General features: G+C 42.0%; 1 long non-coding RNA gene across 1 annotated transcript in view; it reads left to right on the top strand.

The window, feature by feature from the left end:
- LOC310837041 overlaps window positions 1–15,598 on the top strand; it is a 429,589-nt gene that overhangs the window by 195,447 nt on the left and 218,544 nt on the right. The gene's annotated exons all lie outside the window — the stretch shown is intronic.

The raw sequence follows: 15,598 nt of genomic DNA, 5'->3' as shown, positions 1-15,598 counted from the left end.
TTCCCATGAGCACAATGATTCCACTTGCACAACAGGATCCCCCCCCTACCCCAAACCCGGCAACTCTATTCAAGGGTTTCCCCCAATCCTCTGGATTTGGGGAGGTTTTCAGGATGTGCATATGGTGGAGGAGAGGGAGGAGAAGCAGAAATACTTGCACTAATGGGGCACATTAGTTGGATACCACCCACTGTCCCAGGATCAGGAACCATGTGCAATGATTCCCCCCCCCCCCCATTTGAAAAAAAGAGACTAAATAGAGGATATTTGAGAGCTTGGAGCAGGAGTCAAAAAAGCGCAGTCATGGCAACTTGGAGGCTGAAGTGCCTTCCCTTCAAAGAAAGACAACAATATTATATATTATTATTTTTTAAGCTTTTGGGCAAGGAGGAGACTTGAAAGAGGTAGAAGCTGATAAATTCTGAATGCTGTAGAATACACACACACACACACACACCCTTCTTCTGTAATAAGAACAGCCCCGCTGGATTATGCCAAAAGTCAATCTAGTGCATTACTTTGTTCATAAAGGCCAGTCAGATGCCTCTGGGAAGCCCATAAGCACGAGCAAAGGACACACCCCCTACTTGTGATTTACTGCATCTGACAGTGGAGGTAGAAGTATGACAGCTTCATGCCCTACAGAGTAAATATTATACATAATTCAATAGGATGTGTGATGACCAGGTTCTTACCTTTTGTGTATTTGGAGATTTTATCCATCAACCTAAAAAAAAAGAAAAAGAAGACAGAGACAGTGGTGGACCTACATTTGGGGGGCGCTGAATCTTGAACTGTCGTGGGGACTGCTTTGTAACCAGCAGTGAGGTTTGGGTAACTGCTGTTATCTTTTTTTTCAAATCGGTTGTTCCACAACAGATCACCACACCTTTACAACATCTGTGCTGCTGACTGTCAAACTTTGAGATTGTTGAAATATATAAAAAATAATAATAATATCAATTTGATTAACAAAAAATGAATCAAATTGGGTCTACTAGATCCAAAAAAATTAAGCAATGCGGACTACAGTTACTTCTAGGGTCCCTCTGGGATTAGGCACCCTCAAGCATAAGCTTCATTAGTTTCATAGTAGATCTGCCCCTGGCCATAGAGAGAAGAGGAAGAGGAAGAGGAGGAGGAGGAGTTTGGATTTGATATCCCACTTTATCACTACCCGAAGGAGTCTCAAAGCGGCTAACATTCTCCTTTCCCTTCCTCCCCCACAACAAACACTCTGTGAGGTGAGTGGGGCTGAGAGACTTCAGAGAAGTGTGACTGGCCCAAGGTCACCCAGCAGCTGCATGTGGAGGAGCGGAGACTCAAACCCGGTTCCCCAGATTGCAAGACTGCCACTCTTAACCACTACACCACACTGGTGTAGAGAGAGAGAGAGAGAGAGAGAGAGAGAGAGAGAGAGAGAGAGAGATTGTTGGCATATTAGTGAGGTAAGAAACTCTCCTTTCAAAATATGATTCCTTCCTACATACTTATTGCTGCAGGTAGGAAGAAGACAAGCATCTCATCCAGGGAGTCAATGTTTAGTTCAAGTTGAACTGTGGCTGAATTGGTTAGGAACATAGGAAGCTATACAGTGGTACCTCTAGTTATGAACTTAATTTGTTCCAGAGGTCCGTTCTTAACCTGAAACTCTTCTTAACTAGAGGTGTGCTTTCGCTAATGGGACCTATTGCTGCACAGCCGGCACATGATTTCCGTTCTCATCCTGGGGTAAAGATCTCAACTCGAGGTAACTCTTCCAGGTTAGCAGAGTTTGTAATCTGAAGCGTTTGTAACCTGAGGCGTTTGTAACTCGAGGTACCACTATATTGCATAGTATTGTCCACACGGACTGGCAGAAGTTCTCCAGGCGTCTCTCCCAGGCTGGGGCCTCTCCCAGTACTTCCTGGACATGCCAAGGATTGAATCTGGGACTTTCTGCATGCAAGGCAGATGTTTTACCACTGAATTACAGTTACCCCCCACTTTCCACTTTGGTTCTGTTTAAGACAATTTTCTCCAGGTTCAACATCCACTGGGCCCTTCCCCTCACAAAACTGATTCCAGCTGAAGTTGTTGATGTTCTGATGAAGATGGTCATGGTCTGGCTAAAAGCCAATGCAATTAAATATACAGTGGTACCTCGGGTTACATATGCTTCAGGTTACAGACTCTGCTAACCCAGAAATAGTGCTTCAGGTTAAGAACTTTGCTTCAGGATAAGAACAGAAATCGTGCTCCGGTGGTGCAGCGGCAGCAGGAGGCCCCATTAGCTAAAGTGGTGCTTCAGGTTAAGAACAGTTTCAGGTTAAGAACAGACCTCCAGAACGAATTAAGTACTTAACCCGAGGCATCCAACCAGGTGTTATCTGAGGGACCAGTCTTGGGGGATATTCAGCCTATTTTGGATGGGATGGTGCTTCCCTTGGAAAGCAAGGTTTGGAGTCTGGTAATGCCTTGTTTTACTACTGGATGTCAAGACAGCCAGAGGTGCTTGATTTTTTTCCTTATTATGTTGATATCCCCCCTTTCCTCCAACACAAGAACACAGGAAGCTGAGTTGTACTGAGTCAGACCAATGGTCCACATAGTTCAGCTGGCCACTCTTCAAGAGCAGCTGGAAGCCCTTATGGAAAACCGAGTCCAGCTCTGACAAACCAAGCAGTGCAGCTGTGATGCCAACTGAAAAGCTCCAGAGCCTGCCTTTTGTTCTGGGACCCTTTTAAATTCACCATTGTTTGAGAGATTCAGTTCCACGACTGAGAAGCAGATCCCTGTGATTTTTAGATGTTTTATTTGCCCAAAGGACTGGTGTTTTGCACATATTAGACCAGACATGTCGACAGAAAAAAACAATCATTTGAGGGAAGACATGGGTTCCTTGAGCACTCACAGGTGGTCTGTCTCCTGATGAAGACAGACAAGTCTTCATTTCAGTCTTGGTCCTTAAATTTTGTTTTACTTTGTTGGAAGCCACTCAGAGTAGCTGGGGCAACCAAGTTAGGTGGGCAGCATATAAACAACAACAACAATTATTATTATTATTATTTTACACTGATTGGCAGCAGCGGTCCATGGTTTCAGACAGGGAATCCTTAACCATTCTCCCCCTCTCTGTTTTATTCTCACAACAACTCTGCAAGGTAGGTTAGGCTGTGAGTCAGTGATTGGTCACCCACGGAACTTTGTAGCTAAATGGGGATTTGAGCCCTGGTCTCCCTAGCCAATGTCTAAAACTCTAATTATTACACACCCTGGCTCCCAGTTTAGGTTGATGCATCAGATGCAGCCACTCCTGAGAAGATCAGATCTGGCCATGGTGGTGCATACCTTGGTTACATCCACTTCTAAAGGTAAAGGTAAAGGTACCCCTGCCCGTACGGGCCAGTCTTGACAGACTCTGGGGTTGTGCACCCATCTCACTCAAGAGGCCAGGGGCCAGCGCTGTCCGGAGACACTTCCGGGTCACATGGCCAGCGTGACATCGCTGCTCTGGCGAGCCAGAGCCGCACACGGAACGCCATTTACCTTCCCGCTGGTAAGCGGTCCCTATTTATCTACTTGCACCCGGAGGTGCTTTCGAACTGCTAGGTTGGCAGGCGCTGGGACCGAGCAGCGGGAGCGCACCCCGCCGCAGGGATTCGAACCGCCGACCTTTCGATCGGCAAGTCCTAGGCGCTGAGGCTTTAACCCACAGCGCCACCTGCGTCCCTTACATCCACTTCTAGATGGGCACAATTTCAAGTGATTGCAATTATATTTAAAGTTCTATCTGGGTTCAGCTTAGGCCAACTAAAACAAACTAACCTTCTCCTCTTCCAGCTTGTTTGCTCTTCTCTCTGCCTCTATGCCAACCTAGACATAACTGTTTGGGATGCTGGAGAAGACCTTGGGCTGTATTCAAATGAGGGTTACAAAGTCTCAAAATCAATATGTCATGCACATCAATTTGAATGGGTAAACTCTGTGTAGAACATTGGCTGCAACCCATAATCCGTAGCCATGCCTAGATTATGGAACCCCTTGCTTTGGTAGATTCATTTCCCCCTTCTCTCCATGCCTTCTAGCTATTACATTTTCATTCTAGAATTTGAATTTAGAACTGAGTGCTTCCAAAATGAAAACAAGAAGCATAGAAGCTGTTTCAACCTTCTGTACCTATTTCTGTTTTGCCGCTTTTTAATTATTTCCTTCCTGTTTCAAAAATAATGAACCACACATATTTATTGTGGTTGCTGTTATTAATTATTTTGTAACTACTGCATATGGGGTGGTATAAGCTGCCCTGAGCACTGTGAGTACTTAAGGCATTTCCTTAAATAAACACAAAAGGAACTGTCGTCATTGGCAACTATTCCTGCGGGCTGTGCACACACCATAATTTAAAGTACATTTAAAGCACATTACTTCCCCCACATGCTACAGGTGCTGGGAATTGTAGCTCTGTTAGGTGTAAACTGTATTTTAAATTCTTTTTTTTTTTTTTTTTAGCTTTTATTTTCAATGCAAAATCGTAACAAAAATTACAAACATTGAATACACAAAAACGAAAAAACACACATCTACAAAGCAAAACCATATCATAACATACATAAACATAAATTGACTTCCTTCCTTTGTTCTAAGACCTCCAAAGATATTTACTCTTACTGTATTGTTGTGTCTAATTAGATTACTTCCATCTTTATGCTTTTTTACATCATTTTTCTTGTTCTTTAACCCTGTAAAGCATCACTCATTACATACCAATATACTGACTCCAGAACAATGTTTTTTCATATACTCTTTAGCACAACCCCATTCTTTTAATAGTTTCTGGTCCGATTGTCCCCTTATGTAAGCTGTAAGTCTTGCCAGATTTATGTATTCACAAAATTTAATTTGCCAATCTTTCACTGATGGAATTTTTCTGCTTTTCCAGTTTTTAGCTATAAGCATCCTGGCAGCTGTTGTTGCATAAAGGAATATTTTCCTTTGATTTTCGGGGATATCATTTGTAATTAAACCTAAAAGGAATGCCTCCGGTTTTTTACTAAAAGATATTTTAAACATCCTTTTGAGTTCTTCATAGATTTCATTCCAGAATTGTTTAATGGGTCGGCATTCCCACCACATGTGGAACATTGTTCCTATTTCTTTTTTACATCTCCAACAGGTATTCGATTTTAATTTGTAAATTTTTGCCAATTTTACTGGAGTTAAGTACCATTGGTACACCATTTTCATAAAATTTTCTCTTATTGTATAACATGCCGTGAATTTGATGTCATATTTCCATAATTTCTCCCATTGATCCAGCCGAATTACATATCCTATATCACATGCCCATTTGATCATAACTTCTTTTATTTCTTCATCCTTTAATTCCCATTCTAATAATAAATTATACATTCTGGATATATATTTTTTTGAGTTTTGTAATAATACTTTTTGTAATTTTGATTCTTCTTTTTCAAATCCTATTACTTTATCCTGGTTAAATATTTGTGCAATTTGGTGATATTGAAGCCATGTGGTACAGTATTGGGTCACCTCGTCATATGGTCTTAGTTTTAATTGGCCCTGTTCTTCCTTTAGGAGCTGCTGGTAAGTTGCCATTCTTCCTGTAGTATTTTTCTTTTTAACTGATATTACTTCTAGCGGTGAGATCCACCATGGAGTTTTTGGTTCTAACAACCTTCTATGTCTCACCCAGACCTTGTATAATGCATTTCTAATTACATGGCTTAGAAATTCTTTATGGACTGCCACTTTGTTATAAATTAGATAGGCATGCCAACCATATCTGTTGTTCCATCCCTCCAAATCCAAAATGTCGCTGTTATCCAATTTGATCCAATCCTTGATCCAAGTAAAGCATGCTGCATCGTAATATAGTCTCAGGTCTGGGAGTCCAAAACCTCCCCGCTCTTTTATGTCAGTTAATAATTTATATTTAATCCGTGGCTTTTTGCCTTGCCATATAAATTTTGTTAAGTCCATTTTCCATTTCTTAAAACAATCATCTTTACCTATTATGGGAATCATTTGAAAAAGGAACAGAAGTTTTGGTAAGATATTCATTTTAATAGCCGAAATTCTACCCCAGAGTGTTAATTTCAGTCTTGTCCAAGTTTCCATTTCTCTTTTTGTTTCTTCCCAAAATTTTTTATAATTATCTTCAAACAAATTTATATTTTTCATTGTTATTTGTATGCCTAAATATTTCACTTTTTTTACAATTTGTAATCCAAATTTTTCTACCAGTTCCTTTTTCTCTTGATCTCCCATATTTTTTACCATTAGTTTCGTTTTTTCTTTATTCAAAGCAAAACCTGATACCCATCCAAAGTTTTCCATTTTTTCTAGAGCCTTTGCTATGCTTTCCTTTGGATTTTCCACCATTAAAACTAAATCATCCGCAAATGCCCTTATTTTATATATTTTCTCTCCTAGGGATATTCCATTTATTTCTTGATCCAATCTGATTTCTTGATTTAATATTTCCAAAACCAAAATGAATAGCAAAGGTGAAAGTGGGCACCCTTGCCTGGTGCCCTTCTGTATTTTAAAATAATCAGTTGTGTCGTTATTTATTATTATATTTGCTTCTTGTTGTTCATAAATTGCTTTTAACCCTCTTGTGATTTGGTCTCCCATGTCCATCTGGTCTAGTAATATTTTTAGAAATTTCCATGATACTTTGTCAAACGCCTTTTCCGCGTCCACAAAAACAAAGGCTACCTTCTTACTTGGTTTCATGTCTAAATACTCGATCATATCAATCACTGTTCTTATATTGTCACTCATTTTCCTGCCCGGCAAGAACCCTGCCTGCTCTTTATTTATACAATCCTGCAAAACTGTCTTTAATCTTGTTGCCAATATTTGTGCATAGATCTTGTAATCATTGTTTAGTAATGATATTGGTCTATAATTGGTTATAAACTCTTTGTTTCGTCCTTGTTGACTGTATTTTAAATTCATGGTGTGCACACAGCCTTGTTTTCTTTATAATGAAACAGGTGCCCAGCTTCAAGTGTTGGTTGGTAGGTAAAAAAAAAGGTAGAGGACCCCTGGATGGTTAAGTCCAGTAAAAAGTGCATCATATGGATCACATGGATCAGACCACTACACAGTTAACAAAACATAGTAGGAGATACTTTAGGATAAAACTGTCCAAACGTTATGAGGTATGAAAATGGCTTTTAGGACCTATGGTGACATAATTTCATAGTGTCAGTCAAAAATCTTGCCACATTCTCCACAATGTCATTCCTACAATTGTTCAGCAGATAAGACACCCTGGAAGAGTCAGTGTGATAAATCCCCTCCTTCAATAAAGAGGCCAAATATTTGCATCAAAAGCAAGGCTTCACAGCCGAGCAGGGAGGTACTTGCCTGTTTGCTCTCGAGCAACCCCTTGGAAACCTAACACATAGGCTCTGGTTCGACTAGCTCCCTGCACCCTTGCAGGTAGCGCTGACCCAGAGCTCTATCATAGGTCTGCCAAGGGTGAACACCTGAGGTAGGTGGAAAGCCCAGGAACGGACTATGCCCACACCCAAGATGCTCCCCTGTACACAGGCATGGGCACAACCCCCTCTCAGGGGTTGACCAAACCAAGCTGAGTCCCTGGATTCCTTTAACAGAATACCCTTCACATAGGGATGGCGAGACTGCTCTCCCATCCCTATCACCTGAACCAGAGCCTATCCGCAACCTTACAAGATGTGACAATTTGCTATGCAGCAGGCAAAACCCAAATGGCAGCAGCCAATCAGCCAAGTGGGGAAAATTCCTGCCGTGCCCCTGTCCCAACGACAGACGATACACGATGGCATAGCAAGGTCAATCACAAAATGCCCTAAATATAGGGAGAGGTGGGCGGGTGTTCGGATGCATGAGCCGAAAGAGGAAGCTCTGAGTCACATGCATATAAAGGTCCCTCGGCCCATCTAGACAGCTCCCCATTAGCCAGAATAAACCCAGCAACAAGGAACCTACCAGTCGGGTGTTGTGGCTGTCCAATATATCCACCCACAACCAGAAGGTCGGTCTCCAGGTCTCGACACAACATGTGCCCTCTTCTAGGGAGGACACATTGTATCATATATTTTTTTCATAAAATGGGCAATAAAATAAAATGTGTGTTATGGATTCGACCTGATTTGTGCCACAAGGGCAGTGTGTTTCAGAATATGGTGTGTGTTTTTTTATAATCTTACTTGCAAAACTGCAGATGGTAAGACGTTAAATCTTGCTTGAGAAAGAGCTCTGCGTAGATGGGGATCATAAAGCTGTTGCAAATATGGAGTGTCCTGGCCTAACAAGGGTAAGTCCAGTCAAATTCGACTATGGGGTTGTGGTGCTCATCTTGCTTTTCGGGCTGAGAGAGTCGGCATTTGTCCACAGACAGCTTTCAAGGTCATGTGGCCAGCATGACTAAACCACTTCTGGTGCAACAAGACACCGTGACGGAAATCAGAGAGCATGGAAACGCCGTTTACCTTCCCTCCACAGCAGTATCTTCTTATCTTTTTATCTTCTTGTACTGGTATGCTTTCGAACTGCTAGCTTGGCAGGAGCAGGGACAAAGTGACAGGAGCTCACCCCATCAGGCAGATTCCAACTGTTGACCTTACCAGCTTAATGGGCTTGGTGGTTTAGACCACAGTGCCACCCATGTCCCACGGTTGGTTGGTACCTTATAGTGGCATGAGGTCTGAAGTGTTCACTTATCCTCAGTGCTCTGTTCTATAATTAGTATCATTGTAGTTGTAATATGGTTGGCTGGAGGTACACTGGAGAGAGCAGAGTAGTAAGTACAGTGGTACCTCAGGTTAAGAACTTAATTCGTTCTGGAGGTCTGTTCTTAAACTGAAACTTTTCTTAACCTGAAGCACCACTTTAGCTAATGGGGCCTCCTGCTGCTGCTGCTGTGCCACCGCTGCACAATTTCTGTTCTCATCCTGAAGCAAAGTTCTTAACCCAAGATAATATTTCTGGGTTAGCAGTGTCTGTAACCTGAAGCATATGTAACCTGAAGTGTATGTAAACCGAGGTACCACTGTATTTTTCATTTTTGTTTCATGAATCCTGGGCTTCCACCAGAGAGGTGACTGGGGTAGAAGTGAAGGGAGTCATGGGGAGGTATGAGTCTTTCATGAATGTAAAGCAAGGCAAAAACCCACATGACTCAGTTGGTAGAACATGAGACTCTTAATCTTTGCCCCAAGTCCAGGGGGTTGGATTTGATGATCCGTGGTCCCTTCCAACTCAACAGCTCTAAGTTTCTATGATAATGACCAGCCACATGTGAGAGTCAGTAAGAAAGGCCTTGAAGAAACATCATGCATTTTCCCAAAGGAAAATAAAACAGGGTTAGGCCTTGCGTAATCTTATTGTGTTCATTAGAATAAATTTGCACTAAAATGCTAATGAATTTTCATGAGCATTTTAAAAATGCAAATTCCTGCAGATATCTGGTGAAATGAATTTTAGGTTGAGGGGGGGAATGAAACAGAGAGGATTGAAACCCTTAGATTCTGGATCATACCACTTCAAACAGCAGGTGAAGAGGTTTAAAATCTGGATGCTTCTCTATACAAAAATAAAAATAAAATATATGGAATTCTAGTGTATTGGGAATGCTTGCATAATCTCCTTGACATGCTAGCTGCCTGTGCACCTGAAATTACTATTGCAATTATTATTATTATTATTATTATTATTATTATTATTATTATTATTGCTTTAATAGAGGAACATTCAGTGGCAGGAGCCCCTACATAGAGTTGGAAGTGGAATAGACCAGGCAGAACTTGACCATTGCATTTCCTGTTTCAAGCAATTAGGCCATAGACTCCACCAGGAGAACAGCATTTTCTTTGTGTTTTAAATACATAATAATCTGGGTACTAAATTAAATCAATCAATGCTAAGCTGTATAGAAATACAGGACGGGAAATACAGGATGGGGCTGCATCAGCCTTGTGCACTGAATTAAATAAAACCCACATCAATGCATCCTTAATTATACTACCAACATTGGTTGATGCTACACTAAAAACTGACCTTCAGTATCACATTTTGCTGAAGAAAGTAAATGCATTTTAAAACTCTAGGTCCTAGAAACAAACATTGGCATCTTGTAGCCATTTTAAGGGAGAAGTTGTTACTGCAGTGCCATCTTCAGAGCATTATACAAAGTAGATTTTGATTCTCCCTCCCGCCCATAACATTGGAGGTTTATTGTTGTTAGTAGTAGTTGTGTATTTAAGATTCTGAGCTGTAACCCCAGAAAGAAATGAAAATCCAGAATCTGTCCCATTTGATTGTAAATGGAATACCAAACTGTTCCAGTGGTGGTGGGGAGGGGATAACTGGATGTATCACAGACATCTGCAGAAATATAGTCTATAAAAAGTGGTGGTAGCCATTCTAGAAGAGAGGATGGAATTAATTTTCAATGACAACTTTTCTTGCATTTGATGAAAAAGAAAGATGATGTGGTCTGCATTTAATTGCATTCCCCATTTAGCTGAACAGTTAAGGGCAGAGGAATTCTGTTTCTATTCTTTGCACCAGTCTTTATCAATACATCAGAGTGCTTTAAGAAAAGAACAACAGGACCAAGTGTGCTTACTAAAGTATTGTACAGTGAGAACTGGGTTAAGAAAACCATTAGATTATGGAAACCATTATGAAAGTTTATGCTTTCCATAGCAAAACTATTTTGAGGGGGTGAATTGTACAGTATAACCACTCACCTTCCCAGGGGGGCAGAGTTGCAGGCTGGCCACGAGCACTCCCCATGTACAGTGGGGGGGGGTGTGTGGCAATGCCGCCTGCATCATTGAGAGTCCCGGCTGCATCACGCCCCACGGTTGACCAATCTGGTCGACTAGAGGGCGAGGCTTACCTGATTTAAACATCCGCATGGCCAGGGGCTCTTTCTGTACTAATAACAAACTTGTTCTCAGAATGTGGATTCTTACTTAGCCAAACCCAAACAACACTATCTACATGCATTAGAAGTGGGTTTAAGCAGACCATGGGGGATCCCAAGGGTGGCAGTAGGAAAATAGTACTTGTTAAAAGGTAAAGGTAAAGGGACCCCTGACCATTAGGTTCATTCTTGGCCGACTCTGGGGCTGCGGTGCTCATCTCGCTTTACTGGCTGAGGGAGCCGGTGTACAGCTTCCGGGTCATGTGGCCAGCATGACTAAGCCTCTTCTGGTGAACCAGAGCAGTGCACGGACATGCCGTTTACCTTCCCGCCAGAGTGGTACCTATTTATCTACTTGCACTTTGAAGTGCTTTCGAGCTGCTAGGTTGGCAGGAACAGGGACTGAGCAACGAGAGCTCACCCCATCGTGGGGATTCAAACCGCTGACCTTCTGATCGGCAAGTCCTAGGCTCTGTGGTTTAACCCACAGCACCACCCATTTGTTAGGGAGTCATTAAAGGGGGGCAGTCTGAAAAATCCCCATTTCAGATGCTCAGCAGGCACAGAACACTGACTTTTGGGGTGGTCATGGAAATATATAGGGAGGGGAATGGAATGGCGAATTCTGAAAAAGAGCATCGATGGGTTGCATCCTGAGCAGGACCACTGCACATTGAAACGTGTTGTCACAGGTACCAAGGCTTTTGCAAAAAACAAACTTGGGGAAGGGCTGGAGCTCTGCTAGCAGAACATCTGGCTTGCACACAGAAGGTCAAGTTTCAGTCCCTGGCAGCATCTTTTTTGCTAATTATTTGGAACCTTATTATTGTGGCAGTCTTTTATTTCATTCATTTTTAACTGCTGAGCCTGCCTCTTCCAGCAATTGTTCTATCATATTGGAAAGCTGTTTTGTACTGATTGAGAGAATGGGTGGATGGATTAATTTTGACTTTCTCTGAGTCTGCTGGTGCCTCCCTCCACTGTCTGGACAGCACCGTTTCAGCTATGTAAGTAACTGCAGTAAGACTTGCATGTTGGAAAGAGAAGGGAACTCATGAGGCAAGAGAGGGAGGATGTTAATGTATGTGCATGCAATAGGGGATGCATTCAGAACCTATTCAGAAAAATAAAAACATAATGTGAATCTTGCTATATCAGACCAAGTATCCATCCACTCCAGTATTGCCATATTGACCAAGAAGATCTTTTCAAGAAGCTCAAGAGCACTATGAATGCAGTAGCACCATCCTGTCTCTCTCCCACATCCAAATAAAATAATCTTTAATGGATTTTGAATCTTAAATTTCCATTAACTTACCATGGCAATAGCTGGAAATTGGACTTCTTCTTCCCCAATGAATTTGTCTTATCTGTTTTAAAGTCCTCCAAACCATAGCCACCAGTACATCTTGTCAATAAGTCATTTATTTAGTCAGACCTAAATCTGCAGCTGATCAGTGTAGATCTTGGAGAAATCTGACTCAAAACAGATTTGGTTGAGATGCATTTGGAATTGTCCAAAGTTTGTTGGATAGAGTTACCAACTTTTGCAATAGCTTGCTAGCGGCTTGGAATTAGAAGTCCAGAGGCTGCTGTTACACTCAGGACTTGTTTGCAGGCCTCATGCAGGCTCACCACTGTCAGAACAGGATGTTGAACTAGAGTGAGCCTATGACTTGATCCAGCAAGTCTCTTCTTATGTACTTGGCTCCTGGAGATGTATCTTTACCATACATTAGTTGGTGGGAATATTTACCCTCTTGTGGAAAAAAGTAACCTGTTGATTTCTCTGTACATCACATTGCTGCTAAAGGAAATGAAATTCCTTTTGTATCCTATTGACAATGCTGTCCAGTTGGCAGTATCAGTGCCTGTGGTCTGTTGGATCTCCTATGGTAAACTACCTTATAGAGAGTCATTGGACCCTTTGGCTCAGTATTGTCTATACTGATTGGCAGCAGCTTTCTGAGGTTTCAGACTGAAGTCTCTCCCAGCCCTACCTGGACGGATTGAACATGTGGGATAACCAACATGCTTAAGTCTAATTAATGCATGAAGTGGTTAAAACCATAGAGTAAGCTGACCTGCCAGGCTTAGTAATGTCCATTGCCCTTACCTTGGGAGGAAATAGGTAATCAGGCCTATTGTTATCCTTCAGTTTACCTGAGAAGCTCAGCGTGTGAAGAGGTTTGAGCTGGTTGGTGCAGCTCAGCTCTTATTGCTCCCACAAGCCACTCGAGCTCCAATACCAATAATATAGTAACTTTTGCCACTTTGGAATTATGTTTTACTGTCTGTGCAGTTTTTCTGAATGCTGTATGGAAAGGCACATGAATCTGACTTTTGTAGAGTTTGTAAGCAAACCATTTCTAACTTACCAAATGTATGGTCTTTTTCTATGCTAGGGGAAAATGGAAACTTTTGAAAGAACTTGAAAGGGCATATTATTCCCATGCTTTACTTTGCTGCATACTTTGTGATTTTAAATCTCTGCTGGGCTTCTCTCAGCAAAGAGTACTTGCCCCAACACTTGAATCTCAACATCCAGGAATTCTCCTTTTATACCTATACAGTACTTTCCTCACCAAGAACAGAACCTGGGACCTTCTGCATGCAGGTGCTCTAACACGGAGTTACAGTCCTTCTGAATCTGGCTCAACTGAATTCTTCTCTCACTTGGTGATTATGCAAAAGTAAATGTTCATGGGAGAGCTCTTCCTTCTTTCCTTCCTGTGATAGCTGATTATCCAAAACCACCTTCACCCATAAACCTTCAGCAGCATGGCTGGAAGCCCCTGTCGTCTAATCTGATGGAAGAGAAACTGATGTGATGTTGATATGCTGCCAGTGGGATAGTAGTGCCAATCAAATAGAACAGACTTCTAAATACATCAAATTCCATGCAAAGTGAAGACAATTATGTTCAAAGTGCCCTAATTGTTAAGGACAGATGCTTTGCCACCCAACAAAATATTGTTGTTGTGTGTTCTCCCTGGGGTGGTGGGGAAAAGTTACAGGATCAGAACAACCCAGCTTTGTTTTTCCATTGGTTAGCAAAGCACTGGAAACACAACATTTGTTTGCTTTATTTACAGCTACTGGCCAATCATGCATTTATTTATTTATTGATAGGTAGCTACTGGCTGCCTGCCAACCTAGCAGTTCGAAAGCACCTCCGGGTGCAAGTAGATAAATAGGGACCGCTTACCAGCGGGAAGGTAAACAGCGTTTCCGTGTGCAGCTCTGGCTCGCCAGAGCAGCGATGTCACGCTGGCCACGTGACCCGGAAGTGTCTCCGGACAGCGCTGGCCCCTGGCCTCTTAAGTGAGATGGGCGCACAACCCCAGAGTCTGTCAAGACTGGCCCGTACGGGCAGGGGTACCTTTACCTTTACCTTTAGCTACTGGCTTCCGTTCAGCCACTGAAGTGACACCAACAGGCCATTGTTGGCTATTGGCCAACCCCCTTTTAAAGGAATAGTTACCCAGCAACTCTAGGGCTACAATCCTAACCTGACTTACCTGGGAGTACACTCCATTCAGTTCAGTTGGACTTATTTCTGAGTAGACATGGTTTGGATTGCATTATTGCATGCTCTTCTTTACTCAATTCAGGCTAGTTCAAGCATATACATTTCCCTCTTCCTGACAGGGAACATTGTCAGCTTTCGTGGCTAAACCCCGAGAAGAAAAGAAAATGTGTATAGCAAGAATGGGCTGAGGACATCCATTCATCTCCTGTGCCTATTCTGTTTATGAACAAGCAAATGCTCTCACACAAGCCAGTGGTATCCCTATTGTGAAACTGACTGGGTGCCAATAATATTTATGATTTGCATAGAGCTTTCATCTCAAAAAGCATATTACAAATATAAATGAGGCCTCACAACACCCTCTTTCAAGCATTTGAGCATTATTATCCTTGTTTTTCAGATAGGAAAATCGATGTCGGATGTTTCTGCCGGCTTCCTCAAAGCTACAGAGAGAAAGAATATGTGTCAGAGACAGGATTAGAAGAGAGCTGAGATGGATATTCACAACAAAGTTTGCAGCTATTAAATTTAATGGATTTTGAAGGCAAAAAGAAAAAATCCATGCGCAAAGTCCTGTTTGATTTTCTGAGTCTTGAAGGTGAAGGTTGAATGAGGATTTCCCAAACACAAGGGCAGAAGAAGCTGCAAATTCTACAGGAATAGCCTTGAATGGTTGGAATGAAATCATCCACCATATGCTGAGTAATTAACACTATACATGTCAATCAACTCTCCACGTCAGTGACTTTCTTACAAAACCACCATTATTGGAAATACATCTATTTGTTTATTTTGCTTCCAACAAAGATATTTCAAAGTGTGGAGAATACAAGGAACATAGGAAGGTGCCCTATACTGAGTCAGACTATTGGACGTTCAATCTCAGAGTGGCTACATTTACTGGCAATAGCTCTCCACGGTTTCAGATTGGGGTCTCTTGCAGCTCTACTAGGAGGTGGCAAGGATAGAACGTGGGACATTCTGGCTGCAAATCAAATGTTCCACTACTGAACTACAGCCCTTCCCTGAAGCTGAAAAAGAAAGGTTTGCTTGAAGGCTCAAAAAATATACACAGTGCTGACTACTGTTCAGTGGGCAGTTTGGGTATGCTTAAGGACTTGATTATGCTTGGCAGG

The sequence above is a fragment of the Podarcis gaigeae genome, assembly GCF_964106915.1.
Source record: "Podarcis gaigeae genome assembly, chromosome: Z".
Classification (NCBI taxonomy): domain Eukaryota; kingdom Metazoa; phylum Chordata; class Lepidosauria; order Squamata; family Lacertidae; genus Podarcis; species Podarcis gaigeae.
The sequence above is the reverse complement of the archived record's forward strand: the minus strand, read 5'-3'. Positions and strand labels throughout refer to the sequence as shown.